At 37.1% G+C, this 27,500-nt stretch overlaps 1 protein-coding gene and 1 pseudogene across 1 annotated transcript in view; one reads left to right on the forward strand and one right to left on the reverse strand.

Moving 5' to 3' along the window:
• Positions 1–27,500, forward strand: part of LOC145248863 (roundabout homolog 2-like) — an 837,477-nt gene that overhangs the window by 12,670 nt on the left and 797,307 nt on the right. The window lies entirely within an intron of this gene.
• On the reverse strand, positions 4,277–4,414 carry LOC145249129 (U2 spliceosomal RNA; annotated as a pseudogene).

Here is a 27,500-nt window from a genome sequence, read left to right on the forward strand (position 1 = left end):
ATTTCCCATACTCCGAGTTCACAGGGTAAACGTTGATGGTAAGACGATGTTGGGTGTACTTGATGTTGAGTGTATTCGATTTTGCGTTTGAGTCGACATTGTGTGTGGCGATGCAGCGAAGCCACTAGTATATAATAGAAATTTATAGACAAGCAAAATATAGTTATATAAGAATTTATTTGTCAGTTCAATAAGGAAAAACATCAATGCGAGAAGGGGTGATAAATGCTCTTTATATCTAGGCATTTCGAAGCCTGATGCTTCTCATCAGAAAAGAAGAAAGAAGCTAGGTTACAGACATAGGGAAATGTGACATCTATCTTAGTCAACATTAGGGAGGAAATGGTAAAATACATAATACATAGGGGGATAATAGAATGAGGGTAGGGTAGGGATCCGGGAAATTCCTAATATAATGAGCCGAATATATTGAAGCCAAATGCGGTCTTATCAACATGAAAATTAAAAGAAGGCTATTATGTGGCAATATCACATTAAATGGTAGGGGATTAAATGAGGGCCGGAAGGAATCTGAAATTGTGAAAACTAAAATGTTCTAAAAGTGCTAAGAAATCAAGAGTTCCCTTTTCGAGGGATAACACTTGATCTCTGTATGAGACACATGTATATGCAAATATTCTATTAATGTTCTCCTGTGCCTCTCAAGCAATGAGTTAGTTACAAGGTTGGGAACATAATTTTTCTCTTCCAAATTGACCATTTAAATATGTAATCTATCTATATATCTATAAAAGTGAACGTGTCTGTCTGTCTGTCTGTGTGTACATTTCCCTACGCAATAACTTTGTCAATTTTAAGTCTACAGACTCGAAATTTGATATACAGGCTACTGGGATTTGGGAAAATCGATGTGATCCGTTTTCGGCCAGAAATTTGGCTGTTAAGGGGATCAAAGTTCGACGATTTGACTTTTGAGAACTCTACCAAACTCCTCCTTTTTGGTTTAAACACTTGAAATTTTAGATATAGGTTCCTTGGACATGGATCTAACTTAATAACTTGATTTGAGCCCAAAACAATAAATTTTAAGGGGTCATAATAGGGGTCAAAGTTTAAAAAAAATTACCGTCTTTTTTTCTTTTTTTTTTTTTTTTGCTTAGCATATACCTCCAAACACCCGGGCAACACCGAGCTGAAATGCTAATAGTATATATTTCTTGCAGTCTCTTGGTCTTACCTGATTCTAAGACAAGAATTCATCTGGTCTACTGGAGTATCCAGCTTTGTATTGTTACCTGAAGTAACATCACTGGAAGAAAGCGCACTATTCCTCATAAAAGCTAGTGTCGGTTAGCTATACGGAGGAGATCTTATTTGGGCTGCAAATACTATGTGATTTTGAATATTTGGTCAGGGCTTACTTGTAATGAAATGTATCCTCATGCCAGGTTGTCCTAACAAATCCCTGTACAGAGAAACCTTAGATACTCGAGGATAGTGTCTAGTAGGTATTCAAGTTCTTTCCAATAGGCATTCAAATACATTTTAATATTAACATACAAACATTGCATTTAATACTGGGTGATGCATGCGCTCTGGAGTCTGGAGAAGGGATGAGCACCGCCAGCCTGTTCTTGCCCAAGACACGTTGGATGAAACGATGCAACGCCCCCTCCTCCCCCATGACCCCGGGGGGGAGGTTACAAGGACCCTCCATCATCAATTACTCATCCAACTTCAGGATCGACATTAAACAGTTACTTATAGAGACTCTTTTTTTTCCGTTAAATTCTGCTGAAGTTGTTAAATTCAGTGCTCTCTCTCTCTCTCTCTCTCTCTCTCTCTCTCTCTCTCTCTCTCTCGTTACTTCTTGAGGGAGGCGACAATGGTCTAGTAGTTAAACGACACGGACTGACGACCTAAGTGTTGCATAGTTCCAATCCGGTTCGTTCCACAAAAATCATTTTGGCGTGGGGGTGTAGGCAACATTCACGTCGTCACGCCGTGGGGGTGTAGGCAACATTCGCGTCGTCACGCCGTAATTTACGATATCTTTCTAGAAATAATTCTGACTAGAAAAAAAAAAATATCGGGAAAACCAATGCCAACAATAGAATCTCCCGATTCATGCGATATGATGACAATGTGACTTCTTGAACACACCTGATTTTTGGTATTTTTTGTTTTAAATCTATGCACGTTTTATGCAGATTTGAAACTCGCAAAACGAAAGTAACAACAAAGAAAGAAAACAAAATAAGGCCAAGTAGGTCATCGTTTTGCTACATGCCACCACCAATTCCTAAACAAAAAATCATTCAAATTAGTTAAGAAATGTGAAAATTTATTAAATGCGCAGACATTTTCAGAATTACATATAGATTTGATACGTTAGGGCTTATGCATATAGTTTACCGCGCTGTTTTTTTTTAATAATATTTAAGAGATAAATTTTAAAAGTATTTTTGTTTATTAAATTGTTAAGTGAAAGTACAGAATAGTTACAAAACACCCTGCTCTCCCCATGTTAAGAATGGCTTTCTAAACAATAACGTCATTAGTTCAGCGCCGTAACCCAAGTACTGTTTTATTTTTTTATTTTTTTTTTTTTTTCATATTTTTTCATAATTTCTCACACATTATTTTAATTTTTAAATTCATAAGCGTGCTGTACGAAAGATTACGAACATTCGACAATAAACATGACCCGTGATGTAGTAGTTGGTGAAATTCAGTTGTAAGTGACACTCTTCTGGAGGTTGAACGTTCGATCCTCAGTGCGAGCGACAGTAAAAAATAGAAATGTGAATTATTTAGGATTTCTGTTCAGTCATTTTTGGTGGAACAAGACCATACAACCCCCGTGGATTAAATAAAGGGTTCCGTTCGATTTCAACAAGACATACCTGAAGAAGACGGGTGGGGCGGTGGTGACATCGACCGAATCGTTGTGCAAATAAAACAAAAGCAAATACAGTGTAACCCGGATATAAGAGACTTCCTCCCATGGTGACTACCGCTCTCTTATATCTGGGGTTCTTATATCCGGGCTACATTGTACATTAACGCAGGCTCTAATTTGGGACTGGAGAAAATCTCTCTTATATCTGCTTTTCTTATAATCTGGTATCTTATATCCGGGTTACGTTGTAATATTGAATCTTTTGAAACCTTATGCGTTAGGTGGAAAGAAAAGCCGGGTATGTTTTACTGTTCACAGTCCTTCGAAAAAATGGTTAAAAAATCAAATATATAACAAATAAATATTACCAAAAGCAAGACAAGTTACTTTTCTACCAAACTGGGTAGGTTTTTAGTGTTTTTACTTAATGTAAAATGTTTAATCGGCTCCAAAAACAAGCAGTTTCAAAGGGTACGCGACCATAAGAAAAAATGGCTTCGAAACAAAAACATTGTGGCCAGTTTTTTTTTTTTTTTTATGCAGTCGCGTACCTTTTGAACTTGCTTGTCTTTCGAGCCGATTAGACATTTTACATTTTAGTAAAAGCAGTAAAAAACCTACCCAGTTAGGTAGAAGAGTAATTTATCTTGCCTTTGGTAACATTTATTTTTTATATATTTGAATTTTTGATCACTTTTTCGAAGGACTGTAAGCAGTAAAACATGCCCGAAGACATACAGTTTTGGGCACTTGTTCCGGTTACGGGGGCTGCTATTAGGAATGTTCAGAGGGGAGACAAGCACCTGCCTCTTTTACTCCTATTTTGAACGTGTCCTTTTCAGAGAAATATATTATAGGCCTGTGCCCCATCAAGACGGCTTTTTGTCACTTGAGCACCTGCCCTAAAAAAGTTTTCTGCGCGTCACTGAGTGCTATATTTTAGATAAGATTTCCAATTTAAATCCAATGTTTATGGTAACTTTGTTTATTAAATTGCTAGGTGAAAGGACGGAATAGTAAACAAAACCCTAACCCTCCCCATGTTAAGAATAACTTTCGGTGCTTCTGCATTTATCAACCTACGATTTCCACGAAGTTACTCGGGTCTGCTCGGGCAAGTCTTATTACAAACAAGGCCGACTGCCATTAGTCGCATGCTCTCGTGTAATGAATGAATGCGTGAATGTAGGATTGACATGAAATTCTTAAAGATAAACTAAAATGACCAAAAAATGGGCTGAAATGACTTAAATAAATAAAAAGTAAATGACTTAGAATGACTTTAATGAACTTAAGGATGAATTAAATGACCTTAAGAATGACTTGAATGCTTAAATAATAACCGGAATCCTTCAAAACAACTTGAATGATCTGGAGAATGACTTGAATGGCTTTGAGACTGACTGGTTGTAAAGTGGGTGATCATTTTACATTAAATTAATACAAAAACGTGATCCCCCACTTTATATCACAAAGTTACAAACATAAGTACGGCATGTAGTAAGAACAGATACTACACTTTGATCTTGGCCAAAAGGCCAAGAAAAGGGTATTCATTTGCTCCCCCACCGAGAAAATTAGGCACAAGGCTGATTTTTAATGTGAGGAGTGAAGAGGAAATAGGGACCAACTCCCCGAGGAGTAGGGGAGCTGGATAGTGACAATAATTGGTATGAAGGGTTGCCCCTACATTGACCAAGGTCTTATATGTGGGGTTGCTGCCACATATGGTCTTTGCTTGCAGTATCTGCCGGAACAGATACTACACTTTGATCTTTATATTTAATTTATTTCGTTTAAAGAAAAAATTACAATTAACAAAATTCCAATATAAAATTAAAAAATTTAAAAAAGTAAAATCTCCAAAAGACAAAACAAATTTAGGCACAAGGCCCTATAAGATCTGGGGAGGGGAGTGTTGAAGGGTCTTTGTAACTAAAGTAAAAATTGGAGTCTTTGGCGGCTTTACTCTTGACTGGCAACATTTACCACAATGCCTCATTCACTCTATGGACTCTAAACTAACTAATGAAAACCCCAGCGTTTTTGCAAGAAAGGATATATACAATTTCTGTGTGTGTGTGTGTGTGTGTGTGTGTGTGTGTGTGTGTGTGCGTGCAATTTTTCTTTTTTTATTAAAGTGTGAGTGTGTGTGGGGGGGGGGTGAGTGTGAAAAAAGTTCAATTCATTGGAAAATAAAAAGTTCTTGAATTTGGAAGAAAAACAGTTTGTGTTGGGGAGTGGGGTATCTAGAAAATATATACAAAAAATAAAATTGCCTAGTGCGTTGTTAGTAAGGTCCCTTCCTGAGCTAATCTAGAAAGTTAGATCACCTACTGATTTTCCGGGGCACCGAAAATAAGCGGGAAGATCCCTAATGGGGATTGGGAAGAATTCATATCGGGTGTAGGGAGGAAAAATAAATAGATTGTCAAAAACAAAAAGGGGGGATGGGGGGGTAGGCAGCGACTTTCCAGTAGGAGTTGACCAGGAGGTAATAAAACAAAAAGATAGTGGGGTTGGGGGGGGTAGTGGTAGGGTAGCCTCGGAAGGTTCTCTAGTGCCAAAAAACAAACAACTGGGGGTCAGGATCTCATTTGTACCACCAGTCAAGAGTCTCTTTACTTTTTATTTGTCTAACCTAGCAGGATAGGCTCCATAGGACACAGTACCGCATGTGCCATGCTTATGGTAGTAACACGAATTCAAACTTGGCGCCTTGTCGGATGCACAAGCTAGCGTCATGCACCCACCTCTTGTCAAAGGCCACTCGAGGCAACCTCTTCCAATTGCATCTGATCTTTACTTTAAGCAGATGTTTAAAGTAGACGATCAGATCCCGATCCGGAACAGATATCCCTTCTGGGACTTGCTTGAGGCATGTGATCCATATGACCATCCTCGGTACTGCTAGTATCGCTAGAAAAAACATTCTTTTCTCCCTAGGCAGCGGCGGATCAATGTTCTCCACAAAATATGACTCGTCAAGTTCAAGCCAGCGCTTGGCATCGATGCGAGCCGTTACCTCGTTGACGTACCCTAGGAGGGTCTTGAGCCTGCTGCAGCAGAAAAAGGCATGACTGGCTGTTTCCCTCATGTCCTCATCACAGCGCAGGCAGTAGACCCAAGTTTCTTCATTGTACAGGTTGAGTTCTTCAAGGAGGGGCAGTGCGTTTCGGACAAGTCGCCAGGTAAGGGAAAATTCCGAGTTTGTAAGAAAGTCCCATCCCGGCGCCCAACTCCACTGGGAGCAGACCTCCTCTAACGACATCCCCGTCCATTTCACTAGCAGTTCCTTTGTGCTACACCCCACTAGCTCCCGATAAAGCCTGTTCTTAGACTGTTCGAGGACACTGGTCCCTGGCAACGCTCTAAGTGTGGACCGGCATTCGGCATAGAATGTTTGTTCCCCCCTCGATCTCCGCCGAGCCTCGACTGAGGGGTTGGGTGTGAGATTGGAAAATGAGCTTCCAACCGCAGTGATTCATGGAACGTCTACGTACAACGAACGGCTCAGGAAGGCCAACCTCTCTGCGTGCTTGTGACACAGGAGATCGGGCAGTCTCAAGCCTCCCTTGCTTGGATTTCGAACACAGACCTCTCTGCAAACATAATGCTTACCCTCGTTCCACAAGAGTGTGTCGAGGTGCTCCTGTAATCTGGTTCGTCGTTTTGCAGGGAGGAGAGTACAGACAAATGGTAAAGGATGAGTGGAAAGACGTATGTAGCACACGCTTCCGCCCGACCCTTCATGGACAATTTCCTTCGAACCCAAGTCTTGACAGAGGATTCGACCTTGGTCTCTACTTCTGACCAGTTTTTCTTCAGCTGGAGACCCGGTCCGAACTACACACCGAGGATCCGGACCGGACTGTCGGTCCAACTGAAGATGCCTGGAAGTGAATTTACTCCAGACCAGGCACCCAACCGCAGACCCACCAACTTACTGCGATTGAAGACGGCCCTCGTAACTTCTTCGTATCAAGCAAGCACCTCGGTGACCGCTTGAATGTCCATGGGACAAGATACGAACACGGTGACGTCATCGGCGAACGCGGAAACTCTGGCTTGTGTGCCTCCAGGGAGAGCTATCTCACGCAGGACTGGTGTAGTCGCCTCGTCCCCTAACTTTAGAAGGAGGGGTTCCAATGCCAGGACGTACAAGGGAGGCAACAGCGAACAACCTTGTCACACCAACCGGGAGACGGCGAAAGACTCTGACAGCTTACTGTTGATCTGCACCGCTACTGTTGGCCTGTCATACAATACAATCCACTTACGGAAGTCCGGATTAAATCCGGCGGCCTCCAGCACAGATCCCAGGAACCAATGGTCCACCCTATCAAAAGCCTTGGACTGATCCAAACTGATCAGCGCAGCCTCGGCATTGTCTTCTGTCCCCGTGCGTATCAGATGAAGATTGTGCTGAATCGATCTCCCCTTTACAGCATAGCTCTGATCTGGTTCGATCAAGTCAGTGATGACAACCTGCAACCGATTCGCAAGAACCTTGGCCAAAATCTTTAACACTGTGTTTAGCAGAGTCAAGGGCCTGAAATCGTCTAGATCTTCCTCCCCACCATGCCATTGACCTTTTCTCAGCAATGTGATCACTCCCTTGGTCACCTGCCCAGAGATGGAGCACTGAACAAACCAATAGGCCAAGAAAAGCTTAAAAAGCTAAGAACAGCGTCTATTAACAACAGACCTTTGATCTTAACCAAAAAAGGCCAAGCACAAAAGTGTTACGGACTGACCGACAGACCGACGGACCGACTTATAGAGTCGCTTGCACGCGACTAAAAACACAAATTGTTACAACCCTCTCCCCTCCCTATGTTAAGAATGGTGATGACCACTGAAATTCATAGAATAATACATTGGAAAAAGATGTCTTAATATCCAAAAAACTACTTGTCGACCGTTTCCAGTTCTTCCCATCATCAGCCGGGCAAACCCGAGTAAGTTTGTGCAAATCACGGGTTGATAAATGCAGAAGTACCTGATTTTCTAAATAATAACGTTATTATTTCAGTACGGTTACTTCTATACATAAATATCATTTGATAAAAATTTCGGAAATTAATGAAGGGCCCAAAAGGTGGTCCTGTATTATGTACCAGTATTGGGAAAGGTATTTTATGTGTTAAAATATTAAATGTTATTCACGGTACGAAAATTGTGGAAGCATCCAGACTACATTATAAATTATATGCTTCTAGACAAAAATGCTAGAGTTCAGCTCCATAACATATTTCGATAAACATTTATTTCACCAAAGCCAACAGAGTATCGTCCATTGTTGAGATGGCTAGTTATGTTTTACAATCCACAGAGATTCGAAAAAAAAACGTCAAACATTCAAATATATAACAAACGAAGATGTACCCGGTGTTTCCCGGTATTAAACGTAACGTCAAATTCCTTTAAACAAAAAAGAACTAAAAAGAACGGAAAGAAACTGAGACATGTGCATGCGAATATTATGTTGTTTTTTTTTTTTTTTGTTTTTTTAAAAAAACAGTTAACTTCTTGTCAGTAAAAAAAAACAAAAAAAACCCGAGCTGAGATCAAAACGAAAACCTGAAGACAGTGAGTCAAGTACAATAACCATTAGGCCAACTTGTCACAATCTCTAAAAAGTGTTTTCAAACCTTGTGAAACAATTGACAAAAAGATAAAAATCCGATGAACCCCTAAGTACCAATTTTTCAATTTTGACCTCTGTAGCAGCCCTTTTTCCGGATGAAAACCGATTAAAAAGTTTTCCACGTCTCTGAATACCCTATAAACCAAATTTCAAATCTGTAGATAAAAAATTCGATGAGTATATAGGTTGAGAAGTGTCCTCACACACACATATTCTCACATTTATAAATATATAGTTAATGTTATCAAAGCCAGGATAAGTTACTCTTCTATCTATCTGGAAAAGATTCTTATCGTTTTACTCATTTTAAAAACGTTTAAACATATAGTGTCGAGCGTTACGTGGGAACAAGAAAAATGGCCGCGAATTGACACCTGAATATTTGAAGTTTTGAAAATTATATAAAATTAAAAGTGAAACAAAATACTGTATTTACGAATGTCGCGATAACATTGACTATTTTACCACCTTTTCGGATCTCTGTGGACTGTAAAACATACCCTGGCTTTTTCTTCTGTTGGCGAAGGTAGTGTTTTGTTCCTGCTAAATTATAGGAGGCCCACTCTCCCAGGCTTTGCCCTCTCCCTTTGGGAAAGGGATTAGTTTATTGCTAATTGCCTACTGAGGGGCGTCCCTATCGGGTAATGTCGACGGAGATAGCACGACATTTTTTTTTTTTTTTTTTTTTTTTTACAGTGGCTTTCGTTTAGCTCTTCAAATCGCACGTCCCTAACTCTTGTTTCTCATCATCCCGCCGTGGGAGGGGGAGAGCTCAACAGTGTTGTCTCCAAATATGCTGAAGAAAGCAAGAGACCAATGACGTCCTCTGGTTTCTATTCAATCAAAAAGTGGGGAGTCAGCTCTTTTAGTCTGTCTCTCTCTCTCTCTCTCTCTCTCTCTCTCTCTCTCTCTCTCTCTCTCTCTCTCTCTTCACGACGCCATCCTTGGTTGGGTTTTATCGGTTAATTAATAAGCCCGCTGACGGGTGACTTTCACTGTCAATTTTAATGGCATCAGAAATAAAGTAAGACGTGACTTCACAATTAATGGCAATAGTAGGTTAGTTTTTAATATTTTATCGTCATTTTCTAAATATACTTTACTTAAAATTAGAAACTAGAAACGGAATCTTAAAGCTTGTAATAAGATTATTAGACGAATCTCTCTCTCGCTCTCGCTCTCTCTCTCTCTCTCTCTCTCTCTCTCTCTCTCTCTCTCTCTCTCTCTCTCTCTCTCTTTCAAACGCGCTCTGTATGTCTCCGTCTGTTCCCCTCCTCTCTCCCTTCCAATGTTTGAATAGATATATTTGAGCGAGGACACTTAGGATTGACTATTATATTGGTAGTGTGTGTGTGTGTGTGTTTTGTTGTTGTTGTTATTATTAGTAGTAGTAGTAATAGTAGTAGTAGCATTACTACAACTACTACTATACTTTTTAGCCCGTTAAAAACGAGCAAACGTTATAACCCGTTTATTTAGTATGAGTGCGTTATGCTAAAATTGATAGTTGAATATAGTTACATTTTTTATCATTAAATACGAATTCCTATTAATCGCGCACTGTGCATTGAACGGATACCATAATACTTGGTTCGCTGTATCCTTTTACATACAAGACTAGCCTGGGTGCCCGGCGTTTCCCAGGTGTTTGGAGATGTGTGTTGAGAAAAAAAAATCGTGGTAATAGGCAGGTAGGCTCGAACCCGTACCATGAAAGAGGAAAAGAAAGAGAAAAAAAAGACGTTTTTGCTGTTACGCCCATAAGTGACGAATGTTTAAATAAAGGCTAGTTAATCGAAAAGAGGGGATGACTTTCGAAAATATCAGCGAAAAAAGCAACCCCTCACTGTAGAAAAGTGCCCAGTTGAGGGTGAAGGGATTAATATTTTTAGCCAATTTTTCGATATTTTTCGTCCGAAGGGTCGAGCTTCAAAACGATACCGATCTAGTGAAAATCCGTCGCCTCTGTCAAGTTTTAGGCAGACATACAAACATACATACATACATACATACATACATACATTTAAACAGACAGGTGATATTTATATTATAGATTTCAGCCAGATCGGCCTTGTAATTTCCGAAAACTAAAAACAGTGGAACAGACGAACAGGCAGAGAGAAAACTAACATAGCTTAATATTATTGGACAGGACACGAGCATTTCTCTCCATCTTTCGTTGTTTGTCTCAACATTGGTTCATTAGTTATTCACAAAATTTTGCAACAGGGCGAACACAGATTTTTTTATGAACTCTCTAGATACGCTTCGTACCAGTTGAAGATACGCCTTCTACAATCTGACTGACAGTGGCTTGCGTATGATTCTGTCCCGTCCTGGAAAGTCAGCCTTCCCAGGTTTTACCTTCTCTCTGAGAAGAGATATTAGATCATTACTGTAACGTTGTAGACGTTTACACACGGGACCCAACACGTTGTAGAAGATCACGTCGAAGGAACATAGAACAAGTAATAACTCGACTACCCCCTTTTTTTTTGGGGGGGGGGTAACAACGACATTTATTTCCTCATTCTCCCGCCACGCGTGACTTCTTTTTATAGTTCTGAAGTCACCTACGCCTCTAACGTGATCGTGTTCTCTAACATGCTCTCTCCCTTTTTATTTTATAGTATTTTTCCTTACCATGACGTCATTTTTACGTACGCGCGTCTGCGCTCTGTTACATTGCTAATCTCCAGGGACCCCTCTATTATTATTATTATTATTATTATTATTATTATTATTATTATTATTATTATTATTATTATTATAATTATTATTATTATTATTATTGGTGCTGCTGTTATTATTATCTTACTAGGAGTTTTCACACAGGCCATTAAAAAAGATTTCTCCTTGCAGAGAACCTTAAGTTCCCTGGAGTCTGAGTGAAAACAAGTCTCCCCAAATTTCTAGTACTCTCAACCTCTTTCGATAACATTTGGAAATTAATTTGCCTTACCGCAACAGCCGTTTAATATTGATTCCACGTTGTTGTTGACCATTAGTCTTCACTGGAATTTGAGTGGCAATAAACTTCCCCAAGGTCCCAGTCCTCATCGCTTTTTATATAGAAAAATCATTTTTTACGATTTTTAATTATTTTAATAGTAATTCGTATCCATTGCAAGGCTGATTTTAATCTCGGCAGTTCGAATTGCGTTGTCTATCCTTTATTTATACAACATGATCAAAAGACAACGTCTCTTTTTGTGATAACATTTGATTTTCTTACTTGAAATAAAAAATACTTGATCAAGTTACGTGATTTTTGGAATATGACATATTCGTTCCGTGACAAATATATACACTATGAAACATTTGCCTGTATTTTCTGTATTTTTCTTTTTTTAATTTTATTAAGTCGAATTCTAAATAAGAAATATATATGTATTTAACAAAAAAAAGGGTGATTCGTTTACGTCATCAGAGGGAGAGACCGCGCATGGTTAACATGTTCGTTATTTTTACTTATATATGAAAGACACTCTGTGTGTGTGTGTGTGTGTGTGTGTGTGTGTGTGTGTGTGTGTGTGTGTGTGTGTGAGAGAGAGAGAGAGAGGGGGTCTGGGCTGATTTTTTTATTTAACAGAAATGTACTTTATGTGTCTGGGAGTGTTCTAAGATAGATTTTGTATTAGAATGCCTACGATAAGTATCGAACATCGATAATCGAAAAAATCCAATGAAAGGAGGAACAGTCTGATTTTAACCAAAGTTAACATCCTTATACAGCCTAACATCGCAAATGCATTTGAGAAGTTTTATCACCGCAAAAGCAGAAAGGCCCGACGTATAAAATCGAAAATATATTCTTTGATAAGACAGGGGCGAATTCGAAACGAATGTTTCTGTTTAGAGCAGAATTGGGCCATGATACTTGACTTTTGCATTTTTAATTTTTAATTCAAGCCATTATATAAACATTATTTTATAAAATCAACAGTATGGTCTCTATAGTATAATGTAGACTAAAAGTGTGGACTAAATCACTGCGGGGAGGCATATGAAGCTTTTCCCGGTGCACTGCGACGGGTCCCCGACTAGAACAGGCAATTAAATCAACCTGATTGAAAAATGGACGATTTCACCGATTTTGGTTATAATAAAAGTATTGGGAGTGTGGAAAATTCATTGTTTCTTATTCAATCGCGGGCAACGTTGGGTTTCCTTGCCAGTTAAAAACAAAGGAAATAGTGCGATTCTAGAGAAATCCGAAACTGTTTTTTCTACATTTCATTGCCTTTCGGAATCGGAATTCAATTCTTTTCTCCTGCTAAATAACAAAACGTCCCGTCGTCCTTTATCCTCGAACTTTTGGGTCCACCGAAAAGAAAGTCACGTAGTTTTTTTTGTTCGCGTTGTATTTCAAGACGGCACGTTCGTCAAAGAGAGAGGAAAAGAAACGCCGTGTTTTATGGAATCGGTAGGAAATTAATGAAATTGCTACTTTCGCCTTCGTTCCGAATTTTTTTTTTTTTTTTTTTTTTTTTTTGCTCTGTTAGGAGTGGCGGCGAGGAAACGGTTGACTATCGCGTACGTGTCGTGTCAGGGAGAAATCCTTTGGCTTTTTATGCAGGGGAAATAAAGCGAACAGCCCAGGACGTGTGACTTAAAATACAACGATCAGAAAAACTCTTATTGAAACGAATGCGTATTTCGAAGTGTGACGGAAGTGTGGTTTTATTTTTCATTAACTATATTGCATCTTTGTCAAGATTGTAATTTTGATTTCATTTAATTTGAGGAACATTTTGCAGTATAGACCACAAAACGAAAAAGTGGTATATATATATATATATATATATATATATATATATATATATATATATATATATATATATATATGTGTGTGTGTGTGTGTGTGTGTGTGTGTGTGTGTGTGTGTGTGTGTGTAACAAGTAAATGTTACCAAAGGCAAGATACTTTGCTCTTCTGCCTACCTTGATAAGTGTTATTTTTTTACGGTTTAACTCATTTTAAAGCCACCGAATAAATGCCACGGTTACATTTATTGGATGGGTTTCATCAGTCTTTTGTTTTATTTTCAATTTTTGCGCGAGTATCGAGACTTTCTAGATGGCTGTCTCATGTCAACAAATTTTTACCTATTCTAACTTGACACTACTTGTATTTCGAAGTAAATGAACGCTTTGAAATAAGTTAAAACACAAAAGGCTTTTCCAAGTAGGAAGAAGAGTAACTTATCTTGCCTTTGGTAACATTTATTTTTTTTTTTTAATTTTACTTTTTATTATTTTTTTACATAGGCATAATCACTTATCAAGGCCCAGAGACCACTCGAGGATAAGGGTTAAGAATGTACAGTAGTCAAGTGGGCAATATAGAAATCGTTAGTAATGGAAATTCGGTAAATTTGTGGAACTTGTTTACATTGGACTTGAAGACAACCATATTGTAGTCAGCTGGAAAGCAGGAAAACGGAAGACAATTCCACAGGTGTGCAGTTCTAATAAAGAAGTTTTGTTCATAGAATCTATGTTTAGGTTTAGGCCCAGATAAAGAGTTGGGGAGATTATTGATAGTGTTTTCAGATAGACTAGTGTTTCTTGTGAAAGTTTGGCGAGGGGGGGGGGCATAGATTGAAGCTGAAGTCGAACACTTTCCATGAAAATAACGATAAAGCATGTTTTGTTTTGTGACAACTTTTTCGTTTTCTTGTATACCCCCGAAGTGTAAGGGGCTACTTTGATAGAAATCAGATATTGGAGAATGGGGCAGTCTAAGTGGGGAACTGGCCAGCAAGATGTTGATCCATATTAAATTTGAATTTCTGCAGATTTGTAGGGTCGAGAAAACAGAGTCGAGACGACATTCTAAAAAATAAGCGATTCAAGAAAAACTCTCGGAGTAGAAAATCTTTCGACATCAAAATATTTCTACAGAGGAGAGATGGGAATTTTTGGCGCTTCTACACTATTAGGACGAACTTTTGTAGTCGATAAATAGTACTTTCAGATTTAAAAAAAAAATTGTTTCTACTGATTTTTTTTTTTTTTATCAATTTTAATAAATTATAGTGGTATCTTCTTACGATCGTTTTCATCAAATTCTATTTTTATTTTTATTTTCTTAGATAAGTAATTTTCTACCTTATCGATTTAAAAATCCCAAAAATCACGAGGAGTACGTAGATACTATTGTTTCCATGTGAAATTCAGTATTACGATTTCCGAAATTTCATCCTGATAGTCTAGAAGCGCCGAAATTTTTACTGCTAATCAGAAGTATTTACATCGGGGGTGGGGTATAAGTGCAGTCACTTCATTGGAGCACATTCTGTGAAAGTACTTGTAAAATAAGTATAGGGACGCAACTCTGCGGCGAGATTGTCCTAGGTTCCTGAATCAGCATTAGTTTGCGAATTCAACGTTGGACGCTATTTGGGGGGGGGGCAATAATCAGCCATATTTCGTTTTAGCACTAGTGCAGTTTAGCATCCTCAAGCAAATTAATTGTTTTAATTTGTTAGGAGAGTTCCGTCCCCGCAACGTAAGAGTTAACAGTCCCCCTGCCTCACTCTCATCTTCATGTTTGTAATAGTTATCCAAATTTGTTTGGGAATGTTAACCTGCAGAAGTGCATTTTAAACAATATTTTTTACCGAAACCCGTAGGATGATATTTGTTTATTACTTATTAATTTCTTTTTACTAATGTCTCACTGAATATCAAGGCGTATAAGCTAATCGGGGATAAAGGTTGATAAAATGTTTGGTTCTCTCGCACTGCAAGAATTAGACGCCAAGGTCGTAAGTACGATTGAGAAGTCAGCGGCTCCGAGGCTGGGAACTCTTTCCTGCAAAAAGTGTCTGAGAAGTCCCGTCTGCATTCAGCCTCAGGCGATTAACAATAGACTAACCCCTTTTCAAAAAAGAGAAGTCAAAGCCTGGGAGGATAAACTCCCACCGCAAAATATAAACAGGAACCGGATCATTACATGAATAGTCGAATCTCTGTCGATTTAAATGTTGATAAGTTTGTCAGGTGAAAGGTGAGACAAACATCCTGAGGTTTTGAGGCGATGATTGAAACTGGCCATAGTTTAATCATTCAAGAGAACGGCTCAAATAAGAATGATGATGCGGCATAATCACGTTGATACACCGGTTCTCGCCAGATCACCGAAGTTAAGCAACGTTGAGCCTGTCTAGAACTAGATGAGTGACCATTTGGGAATTCTATGCGCTGTATGTGATCTCCACTCATCTCGGCATTTGGTTCCAGTCATCCTGGACTTCCACTTGCCACTGGTATGCATCAATGTTGATTCAGGAGAGACGTGGTTGGAGACTGCGCGACTCTTGCCACACAAATTTACCGCGCAGGCACTCTTACAGTGGGTATCCATAGTCTGTCAAGACTGAAGGAAGCCACGACGAAGGTCGATGATGAAGACTGACAGAATGAGAGAGCGTCCGGAAGGCAAACGAGTTCCGCTTCTCTTCCCCCTCCCCCATACCAGATAGTATACGACACGTGTAACGTTTTATCTAAATATTAATTTACTTATCCGTACGCCAAGTGTCACACAAAAACATCACATCGGAAATATTAATTAATGAGAAACGAATTACCTCCCTTTATAGTCGCTCTTTGTCAGTAAAAAAAATAATTAAAACCATTTCCTCTCCAAAAAATTTTAAAAAAAAAAAAGACATGGCTGTCTGTTTACGGTTTCAAATTGGCTATTTTATTTTATAATTTAAAAAGATGTAATTTGGAAAGATGGCTGTAATTTTTGTTTTTATTATAGTTTCTGTTTAAAATTCTAAAATAAATTTGTGCTAGTGAATTGACCCCTGTTCCTTTAGAATTTATATAAACAAAATTATTCAGAAAAAAAACCCAATGTGTTTTGCGTTGAAATCTCATTGAAAAAAATCTAAATTCTTTTTAGCTTTAAAAGATTAAAAAAAGAATTTGCTAAAAAATTGTTTTTAATTATTTGTTTTATTTTTTTTTTTTTTTACATAGGCATCACCACATTATCAAGGCCAAGAGGCCACTCAAGGATAAGGGTTAAAGAGCGTACAGTAGAAATTGGACAATATAGTAATCATTAGTAATGAAAATTTGGTAAATTTGATAACTTATATGGAACGGCTCATCAAGAACTTATTTACTTTAGACTTGAACACAACCATATTGTAGTCAGCCGGAAAGCAGGAAAACGGAAGACAATTCCACAGGCGTGCAGTTCTAAGAAAGAAGCTTTGTTCATGGAATCTATGTTTAGGTTTAGGCACAGATAAAGAGTGGGGGGAATTATTGATAGTGTTTACAGCTAGACGAGTGGTTCTTGTGAAAGTTTGGCGAGGGGTGATCATAGATTGAAGCTCAGTCGAACACTTTCCATGAAAATAACGATACATCAGAGACAAACTCGCAACATCTCTTCTGTGAGATAGAGGTTGCAAGGAAGAGAAAAGGATATCCCCTACGAGACTACGAAGTCTATTTTGAACTATATCAAGGCAGGCCAAGTCCTTTCTAGCAGCTCCTGCCCAGATGTGGCAACAGTATTCCATCCTTGGACGTACCTGGCTCTTATATAGATAGAGAATAGCATCAGCAGTGAGAAATTTTATTTTATTATTCATTTTATTTATAATGTTTTAAAAATTTTCATCTACCGTGGAATTTCCACGTGTATTGCTAGTCTATATAATAATACGATAAGACAATCTCTTGCTTGAACGTACGTTATCACCCTTCACCTACACTTTTTAAAATCCAATTTCTTCACCTTTAGAACGGATCATGGTGTAATCTTAATTTGTGTTCCGTCGCGTCGGACGTCCATAGACTGGAAATATGTCACAAACTCCTACAAGGAGTTGAAAATAGACACCTCCCATACATACATACATATATATATATATATATATATATATATATATATATATATATATATATATATATATATACGCATATGTATATATGTATATAGTAATTTATTAGTAATTTATAAAATATATATGGCGATTAAGCTACACTGAATATTCGGCGTTTCATCCACTCTAGGATTCCTCAGGCTTCCATATATATTTTATAAATTACTAACTAGCTCTACCTACGTATTGAGCACTTTTGAAGTAAATACTTAAAGTGTACGCATAAATCCATACTTTCGTATATTAATTTTATGTGAGTAAATGAAGTAGTTATATATATATATATATATATATATTGGGAGAAGTGTTAGTCTAGCGGCACTGATGAGTTGTGAAACAACGAAACAGGTCTGTATGTCGATGACTAAAATATATTTTATATATATATATATATATATATATATATATATATATATATATATATATATATATATTCTGAAGCTACATCAACCACAGTATTTAGATGCGTATGTTTCGTGTCAGGGAACGTTCATAGAATAAAAATTAGTATGACAGCAATACATAACAGATGAATGATGCAACCGCGGGATTTCCACGCGTCTTACTTGTCTATATAAATAAAACAGTAGATGTATGTGTCTGTCTGTCCGTCTGTGTAAATATTTAACCGGTAACCTCTTAAACTACCGGTCACATCACACTAAAATTAACAGGAAATAGTAATCATACACTAGTGATGGTTTATAACGGGTAAAATCTTTGTTTGGATGGATGAATAACGTATACAGAAAATGTATTGACAACTTGAAATGCAAACTGTTCATTTCAACTTTCCGACATATTTTTATTTCTTTCTGCGCATGTCCAAATTCAATTCATTGAAGTCGTTTAATAGTAAATCTTTGTTATCTATTCTCTTGATAGCTGCATCGGTAGGAGATGCGACGGAGCTCTAAATGTTTTGGTTTCCATTCTGGCTAATAGCACCCAAGTTTGTTTTTTTTTAACTTTTGAATTCACCACTATACATTAGGTACAACATAATATTCAATAGAAAATTGGCTCTGTAATAATAAATACGAAATTTGCATGAATTAAAATATATTTAAGCGTATTTTACGACCATACATAAATGAAATTCTCTGTATTTGTTTTATTTATTACCCGCCCCCCCCCACACACACACACGTGCGCGCGCGCGGGCACACTCACGGCGGAAGATTAGACACAAGTTCAGGAAAATGGAATTTGAAAAGCCAACCCTCTAGAGAAAGAGCACTCTGGCTGAACAACAAAAATATATAGTTAGACAGGATGTCGACATTCCCTGCTGAAGAGAGGACGTCTCAGACGATTAACAATAAACTCACCCCTTTTTCAAACGTGGAAAGGATAAAGCTTGGGAAGATGGGCCTCCCAGAACGGCACACAATCATACGTCATATGAAAAGAGAACAAAGCCACACCAGCCATAATACGACCTTAAACTCTATACCTGATTGTCAGGCCCCAGCTTGCGGGTTTTGGAGAGTGTGGTGCCACCCTTTAATTGCCATTGCTCTAAGGTCCACTCTGACCCGGAGTTGTAGTACCTGTTGGGGTCCCAACTATGGGTTGAATAGAAACCAACTTGCAAAAAATATATATTCTATGAAAAAAAAATTTTCTTCAAAATAACTGGATTCGGCATTAAATAATACAGAAAGGGGTTGATATGCCGTAAAACAAAAACAACTAAACCAACCCATAATACGACCGAGATCCTGTCTATTTGATTTGGATATGAAATAGTCTCTGGCAAATATGGTTGGAATTGATGTTTTCTGTTATCCAGCTAACATTTGTCTAACACGATTTTTCATAATTACATAAACTAATTAAAATTAAATGAAAAGTGCAAGATTAAACTATGGTTAAGGGCGTTGATTATCAGTTAAAACGACAGACTTCTGAAGATTGAAGGTTCAATCCTTAGCTTAAGCAATAATAACAGTAATTAACACTTCTACATGCGCATGGCTGACAGAGCAAGAACAATCGACCAATATATACTATATAAATAGGTCAATGGAATCTAGCAATGATTCGTCTCTGTTCTTATTGTGACAACCTTTCGTTACAATCAGAGGAAAGAAAAGCATTATGTTCGTCATCATGTTTTTTTTTTTTACCGCGAAATTTACGAAAGTTATTTTCAATGTTCATTTCCAGTACTTGGCCTTCGGGACAAGATCAAAGTGTAGTATCTGTTCTTCAGATGCTGCACTTCTATTTCTTGTTCTCTTTCGGTGGAGGAGAAATCCTTCACGACTGAGACAATTTTTATTTTTATACCTTTTCTCCACGTTAAAAAACGACCCTGGTGTCTAACTCTGTCCCGTGGGGAGGCATAGTAAATAGGTACAATTAAAGTCTATATGTTGAAGTCAAATATTATGACATTTCTATTATTTTTTTTATTATTTATTTATGTATTTTTTGTGCTCTTTTTCGGCCAAAACAAGGTATATTGCTACGTGGAACATAAGTGGCTACCATTTGAGTTCATGTCCAACAGCGGATTGTTGGGAGCTGAGTAGCGAGATGTCTGTTTACATTACATTTAAATTCCTGCATCTCACTGTAACTGTACAGTTAGGGAAGCAGGAAACAAGGAGGGAATTCCAAAGTCTAACAGTCCGTAGAAGAAACTATTACAGTAGAAGGTTTTCCCCTCATCTACGGACCTTAACAGTGAAGGAGTGGGATTTTGCTGCTTCTCGGATTGGTTTGAAACATGTATGCCGAGGGGGCGGGGAGGGAACAAGTGCTGTGAGTTCATCAGGGCGCATTTCATTAAGCTACTTGTAAAAAATGTCCCTTCACTGCATTGCGGTGAAGAGACAGAGGTTGGAGTTTAGTTGATAGTACGGTAGCTATTAGATTTGATACTCTTTTATTTTAATTTTTATTTATTTATTTATTTTTATTTTTATTTTTATTTTTTTTTTACCTTTTCTAAGAGAAAGAAATTAGTAGTAAATACACCAATCCAGATGTTGTGGCAACAATATTCCATCAATTTCTAAATTAAAAGAAAAAATGGCATTTTTTTTTTTTCGGCGGCGCTTTTATTCTATCAAAGAACCGAAGCATGTCTTCGTAAATCGGTGCATGGCGCGCACACACGGACACAAAAAGGGATTTGCGCGCGCGTGCACACCCGCACGTGCGAGTGAGCAGAAGCGCATCAACTTTTTTCTTTTCGTCTTCTTCTTCTTCTTTGCCTCCCCCTTCCTTCCTGCTTTTCTTTTTTGTTGTTGTTGTTGTTGTTTTACTTCTTTTTTTTTTTCTTTTCTTCGTCTTTTTCTTTTTCTCACTCACGCTTGAAAACAAAGAAACTATATTATGAAAAGAATAACAAAGAGAAAAAGAGTCCCGGTCTAATTGCTGTTCCCCGCGAGGGCAAAGCTAGCTACAATGAAGATGGAAAATCCAGTCTACCTCCCCCCCTCCTGCCCCCCCCTCAAGTAAAACTCTGGATTTGGAAAAAAAAAAAAAAAAAAAACGATTCATCATCCTTTGAGCGATCAGATAACATATTAAGAACAACGTTGTTCAAGAACAAAACAACAGATTTCGGAAATATTTTGAACTTTATGCGCGCCATAACATGTTCCGTCCAAACTGACAGGAAAGAATTATGCTTAACCAGTGTTCGCAATAATATTCATATAAAATACCCACCTGGATCGATTAAGCTAAAAAAAAAAAAAAGAGAGAAATAAGAAATAGAGAAAGAAAGTGTCTGAAACTAGAAAATTTGGAAAAAAATAAAATAAATAAAAACGTATAAATCGGTATAGAAAGAAGATAGAAAAAAAGAAAGAAAATGTCTCATTATGGAAATAGACTGAAAGCGAATAACTTGCTACTTTATTGTGCAATTTTCCTAAATACTTAGGATTTGTCTGGCAGTTTCTTTTACCTACTACCTTTTGTGTGACGAGACAGATATATATATATGTATATATAGAGAGAGAGAGAGAGAAAGAGAGAGAGAGAGAAAGAGAGAAATAGTTTCTTGTGTGTGTATGGTTCTTAAATTAATTCGCAATTATTTATTTATTTATTTTTTTTTGCATACATTAAACTCTAGTGTTTCTATTTACTGATCTCCTCACGAGGACAAAGTTAGACACTAGCTCCCCATAAAAGGAGTAAATGTCACAATCTAGACGAATATCTCTTTCAGTGACTAAATATAGAATAGGCTGAGTATTAACACCAAAACAGATACTACACTTTATTCCCAGCCAAAAGGCCAAGTGTTAAATTCAAAATTATATATATATATATATATATATATATATATACAAAATTATTTATATATATATATATATATATATATATATATATATATATATACAAAATTATTTATATATATATATATATATATATATATATATATATATATATATATATATATATATACATACAAGAAACTATGTCTGTGTGTATGAGAGATAATCGAACAAAAATCCGATTAAGGAAGGAACAGTCCGATTTATACTAAAGTTAACACCCTTATACAGCCTAAAATCACAAGTGCATTTGAGGAGTTTTATCACCACACAAGAAGTGCCCGGCGTATAACATCAACAGTAAGATCTTTGATACGACAAAGGCGCGTTCGAAATGAATGTTTCTGTTTAAAGCACAATTAAACCATGATACCGACTTTAGCATTTTAAACTTTAATTCAATACATTCTATATCAAAATAATTTTATAAAATCAACATTAAGTTCTCTACAGTGCAATGTAAACTACATTGTATTGTGGACTAAGTCGCTGCAGGTAGGCATGTAAGTTTCTTCGAATGCGCCGAGATGGGTTCTCGACTAGAGCAAACAATCGATTAGTTTGATTGAAAAATGGTCGATTTCAATGATTTTAATGACAATAAAAGTATTGGAAGTGTGGAATGTTCGTCGATGGTCATTCAATTCCGGACAATGTCGGGTTTCCCTGCTAGTCATGGATAAATTCCTTTATAACCAACATAAGGAGTTTTGCAGTTTTTCAGATGTTGAAAAAGCTCATCTCTCACAGAGGAGATAAAATTGAAAATTTCCATAATTAATCATTTGTACTTTGTCTTCAGTAGAAATAAATGCCGGAACAACATATCAAAACATTGCAAGAATATGTCCCATAATTGTCAAACTAAAAAAGAAAATGTACGTTTCTGCTCGACTGAATCGCCAAGTTGTAATTTAATCCGCCATTTTTTTTTTTTTTTTTGACTCTTGCAAAGCTTTCATCGCGGCATTTCACCGTAATTTACTTGTCAGCAAGTCTCTACAATGCTCCAGCACAATTTCATTGCAATTCTTTTCCCTTTTCCAACAATTATTGATTTACTCACTAGGAGTTTTCACGTGAGTCTTCACAAACGAACTTTCATCTGACGTTCCCTTGAATCTGACTGACAAGTCTCTCCAGATTTCCAATACTCCCGACATTTTTCGGTTATTATCGAAATTTGTTGTATGTTCTCCCATCAACTGTTTAACATTGAGTCATCACGGATGATTTGAGTTATTCTAAACATCCCTAGAATTTCAGTACTCTCGGTGCCCTTTCAATCAAAGTTTTGATAAAGCTTTCTTTTCCTCGGTCTTTTCAAGCACTTGGACCCTTCACTGACACTTTCTTAGTACCCTGTATTTCTTTAGATGCAAATATTATTATTATTATTATTATTATTATTATTATTATTATTATTATTATTATACTTTTTAGCGTATTAAAAGGGGGGGCAACAGTTATAACCTGTTGACGTCGAACGAGTGTTTTATGGCAAATTGATGATTGAATATGATTACATTTTCTCATTTTTGCATTAAATAATAATCCCTAATTGGGCATCGAATAGATAGCATAATACTTAGTTCGCTGCACTGTATCATGACAAAGGGGCATACAAAATTTCAACCAAATCAGTCTAGTAGTTTCAGAGAAAAAGCGGAACGGACAGATTTACTAAAAGAAATATAATATAGATTCTTCTTCTTCTTCTTCTTCTTCTTCTCCTACTACTATTACTACTACTTATTATTATTATTATTATTATTGTTGTTGTTGTTGCTGTTGTTGCTGTTGTTGTTGTTGTTAAATTTCCATGCACATCAGTTGTAATCGATGTTAGCTTTAATTGGAAATCAATAGCCAACATCACGTAAGTCATAAGATGGCGTACTTCTGCCTCATCTGGGAAGGTCACTCTCAGAACAATCTTAACTTTATAGAGTACAACATCGACTTCACAATTTAATTGAGTAAATGTCTCTTCTTTCTCCAACGACTCCTTTGCTCACAAAAAAAGACATTGCTAGTCTCTCTCTGCTCCATCTTCATTTCGATGAAAGATGCTCGACTGAGCTCCACTCCTTGCTTCTATCTTGTAAGACATTCACATTCTAATGGGAGACAAGCACTCATTCTATGTCAACTTTTTCTATAACTTTTGCCCGTTTTTAACGCGCTAAAATTTCTACTTTCATTCATCATTTTAAATCCTCTCATAATATTCTTCCTCAACTGCGGGACATTCACAATAACCCTTATCCCTGAGTGGCTTCCGGGCCTTGATAAGTGGTGACCAACGTGTAAAAAAAAACAAAAAAATAAAATAAAAACTCGTCTAATTATTACAATTGCAGAAAACCTTCCCTGCTAGCACCAGGCGGAATTACCATGAACAGCGTTTCTTTCCATATACACAGTACCATGGGACTACTTCTCTGAAGACTACAGAATGATCAATTTTAAATTCAATGTCAGCAAACACTTATAAACCGTTCACATCTATTATTGTTCAATCCTCTCATTATATTCTTCATCATTCAACTGACACTTCATCTATCTCATTAATTTTGATAAGACTATATTACATGATTTTGATCGTAGAAAATGTCTTAAATAATAGATGTAATCTTTGAACAGTATGACGTATTTTTGGTTACAGACTGTTCGAATAGGAGAATTTTTTTCCTTGGCCCCAAAATCAGCAGAGTCTGAGTTATTGTAGAAGTGGTTTGCTCTCTGTTGGCTGAGCTATGGTGTTGTACAATTATACGAGCTTCACATTCCCAGATTTAGCCTTCTCACCCTTTGATTGGCTTGTTGGTTGTTTTTTGTTTTACGACATATCAACCCTTTTCAGGTTAGTTAATGCCGAATTCAATGATTTTGAAGAAAACATTTTCAATTGAACACACACACACACACACACACACATATATATATATATATATATATATATATATATATATATATTTTGTGTACAGAAAGTTGTTAGTTGAGACAGATCATTGGTACCGTCGGTTTCAAGCCCGATAATAAGGCCCGTTTAAGGTATCCTTATCAAGCTCTCTTCAGCCAATATTCGTCTGAAGAGAGCTTGATAAGGATACCTTAAACGGGCCTTATTATCGGGCTTGAAACCGACGGTACCAATGATCTGTCTCAACTAACAACTTTCTGTACACAAAATATAAGTACGCTCTTAAAATTTGGGTTTTCCTTTTAATTGAGCACTCTGCTGGAATTCTTTTTCTAAAAAAAACTAATCATATATATATATATATATATGTTTTTTCAAGTCGGTTTCTATTTAACCCATAGTTGGGACCCTAACAGGTACTACCACTTTGGGTCAGAGTGAACCTGGAAGCAATGCCAATTAAGGGATGGCTCCACACTCCTCAAAGTCCGCAAGTTGGTGCCTCACAACCGGGTATAGTTTAAGGTCATATCCAGGACCTCTCCCCTTTTAGGAAAGTGTTAGTCGATTGCTAATCGTTTGAGGCAACCCTACCTAGAAATGGCGAAGGGGCTATTCAAGCTTTCTTTTTTTCTTTTTTTTTTTTCTTTTGTAAGTTAGAGTGCTCTTCCGCTAGAGCGATTGCTTTTCAAATCCTGCTTTCCTGCCGTGGGGGGGGGGAGACAGATATACGGTTACAGACGGTTACCCGCGTAGATTTATAGCTCGTGGAAGGATTAAGTTGAAAATTTTACTGCAAAACTGACACATAGTATGGTTAATTATAAATTGATGCTGATTTGTTAAATTTTTTTTTTTGTCCACATACAATACTGTTTCCCTGTTTCACAGCTCATCAGTGCGGCTAGACATGCAACATATATATATATATATATATATATATATATATATATATATATATATATATATATATATATATATAAGATTGGTCTTTATCATATAGAGCGAACTATTTTCAGCTATTTAAAATTTTGTAGCACGATAAGTTTTTTCTTCTTGCAAAAAAAAAAAGAAAAAGAAAGAAGGAAATGAGAAAAAAGAAAAAAAAACAGTGTGGGGGGGGGACCGATATTGAAATAAATGCTTTTGAACCAGTTTCATTTTTAGCGACTGAGTTGTGTAAATAAAAGCGTCTATTTTGAATACAATTGCAATATTCAAAGTTGGCGAGGCTATACGACGACAACGACGATTGCTCCAGCAAGCTAAACATGGCCGCTGTTTTAAGGTTAACTACGGGACCGAGACGCGAAAAAAAAATATATCGGTCAGTTATTGTAGAAGTTGACTAAATAAACGGAGCTCGACGTAACAGTTCGGAAAGGAGCAAGATAGAAAAAAAAAAATCGAAGTAGAAACTACAGATCGCATTTTTTTCCCCCGGCATTCCCTTTGTCTTCTAACTTTGGAGCAAAGTGTAGTACCTGTTCTGATATTACACTTCATTTTTTTTTCTTTCTGTACTCAGTCAGTGAACGAGAAATCCTTCTATACTTGGGGTCATTTCTATTCTATTTCTAATCTAGAATGTACTTTTTTTTTTTAGTGTGTGTGAGGGAGTGGGTACTGGGTCTTTCAAACATTTTTAAAAAATCCGACATTGTGTCTGTCTAACTCTGGCAATTAAATAGCAACACCCTGTACCTCTACAAGTCCACCATTCGCCCATGTATGGAGTAGTGTTGTCACATTTGGGCTGGTGCATCTGCTACTAGTCTCTCACTCCTGGACAGGGTTCAAAAGAGAGTCGCCAACCTGATAGGTCCCGAACAGTCATCTAAGCTTCAACCTCTGTCCCATCGAGGAAATGTTGCATCCCTCTGCCTGTTCTACAAATACTTTAATGGTGAATGCTCCGACGAACTACAAGCACTTGTACCCTCCTCAACATAAATACCTCCGACAAACCCATCAAGCAGCAAAATCCCACCCCTACACTGTTGAGATAGCTAAATGTAAAAATCCCTTCTACTCCAATAGTTTTTTCCCCAAAACCACTAGACTTTGGAACTCCCTTCCGGGATTCTGCTTTCCCAACTGTACTGACATGCAGAAGTTCAAGTGTAATGTGAACAGACATCTTGCTGCTTATCTCCCTTCATAATATCCTGCAGCTTATGTCCCCGATAGTAGCCCCCTACATTAAAGTGGCACTCTGCCTTGTTTGGGGTAAAAATGAAATTTAAAAAAAAAAAAAAAAAAAAAAAAAAAACAGCCATGGAGAAAAAAGGGCTATCCTTGAAAAAGGGATGGACAGAACCCTTTTCGCCCTTACACAATTTAATAAATATATTAATAAATGAAAGTTTGAATAAAACTTTGCAAACCAGAAGAGTAAGCGACCTACAATTGAATAATCTTTTATATCAGAAACTGAATCTGACCGAAAACCGTTTGCTGCTGACTTTGCTTAAAGTCGCTATTTGTACAGACGTTAATAAGATGCAAAACGTAAATTTACTTTATTATGAAATGTTAACAATGTTTGCTTTATGCATTACATATATGCTGTGGTTTAAAAGTGAATACATGCTATAAGGGTCTTCTTCATAGGATGTAAAACTTTGAAAAATTATTTTCTCTATGCACTGATGAGCTGGCCTAGTTGTACCAAATTATAATTAATGAACTATTGTATACTTGTATGTCAACATTGAGGCTAAACTATTGTACGCATGTTGTTACCAATAAAAGCTTAACATTTTGAAAATTAGAAACAATGTAAGTGTCTGTTTTTTTGTAAAGTGGTAATTTTAAGAAATATTTATAGCGCTAGTATC

Source organism: Euprymna scolopes, chromosome 27 (genome assembly GCF_053919585.1).
Source record: "Euprymna scolopes isolate OS-2025 chromosome 27, ASM5391958v1, whole genome shotgun sequence".
NCBI lineage: Eukaryota > Metazoa > Mollusca > Cephalopoda > Sepiida > Sepiolidae > Euprymna > Euprymna scolopes.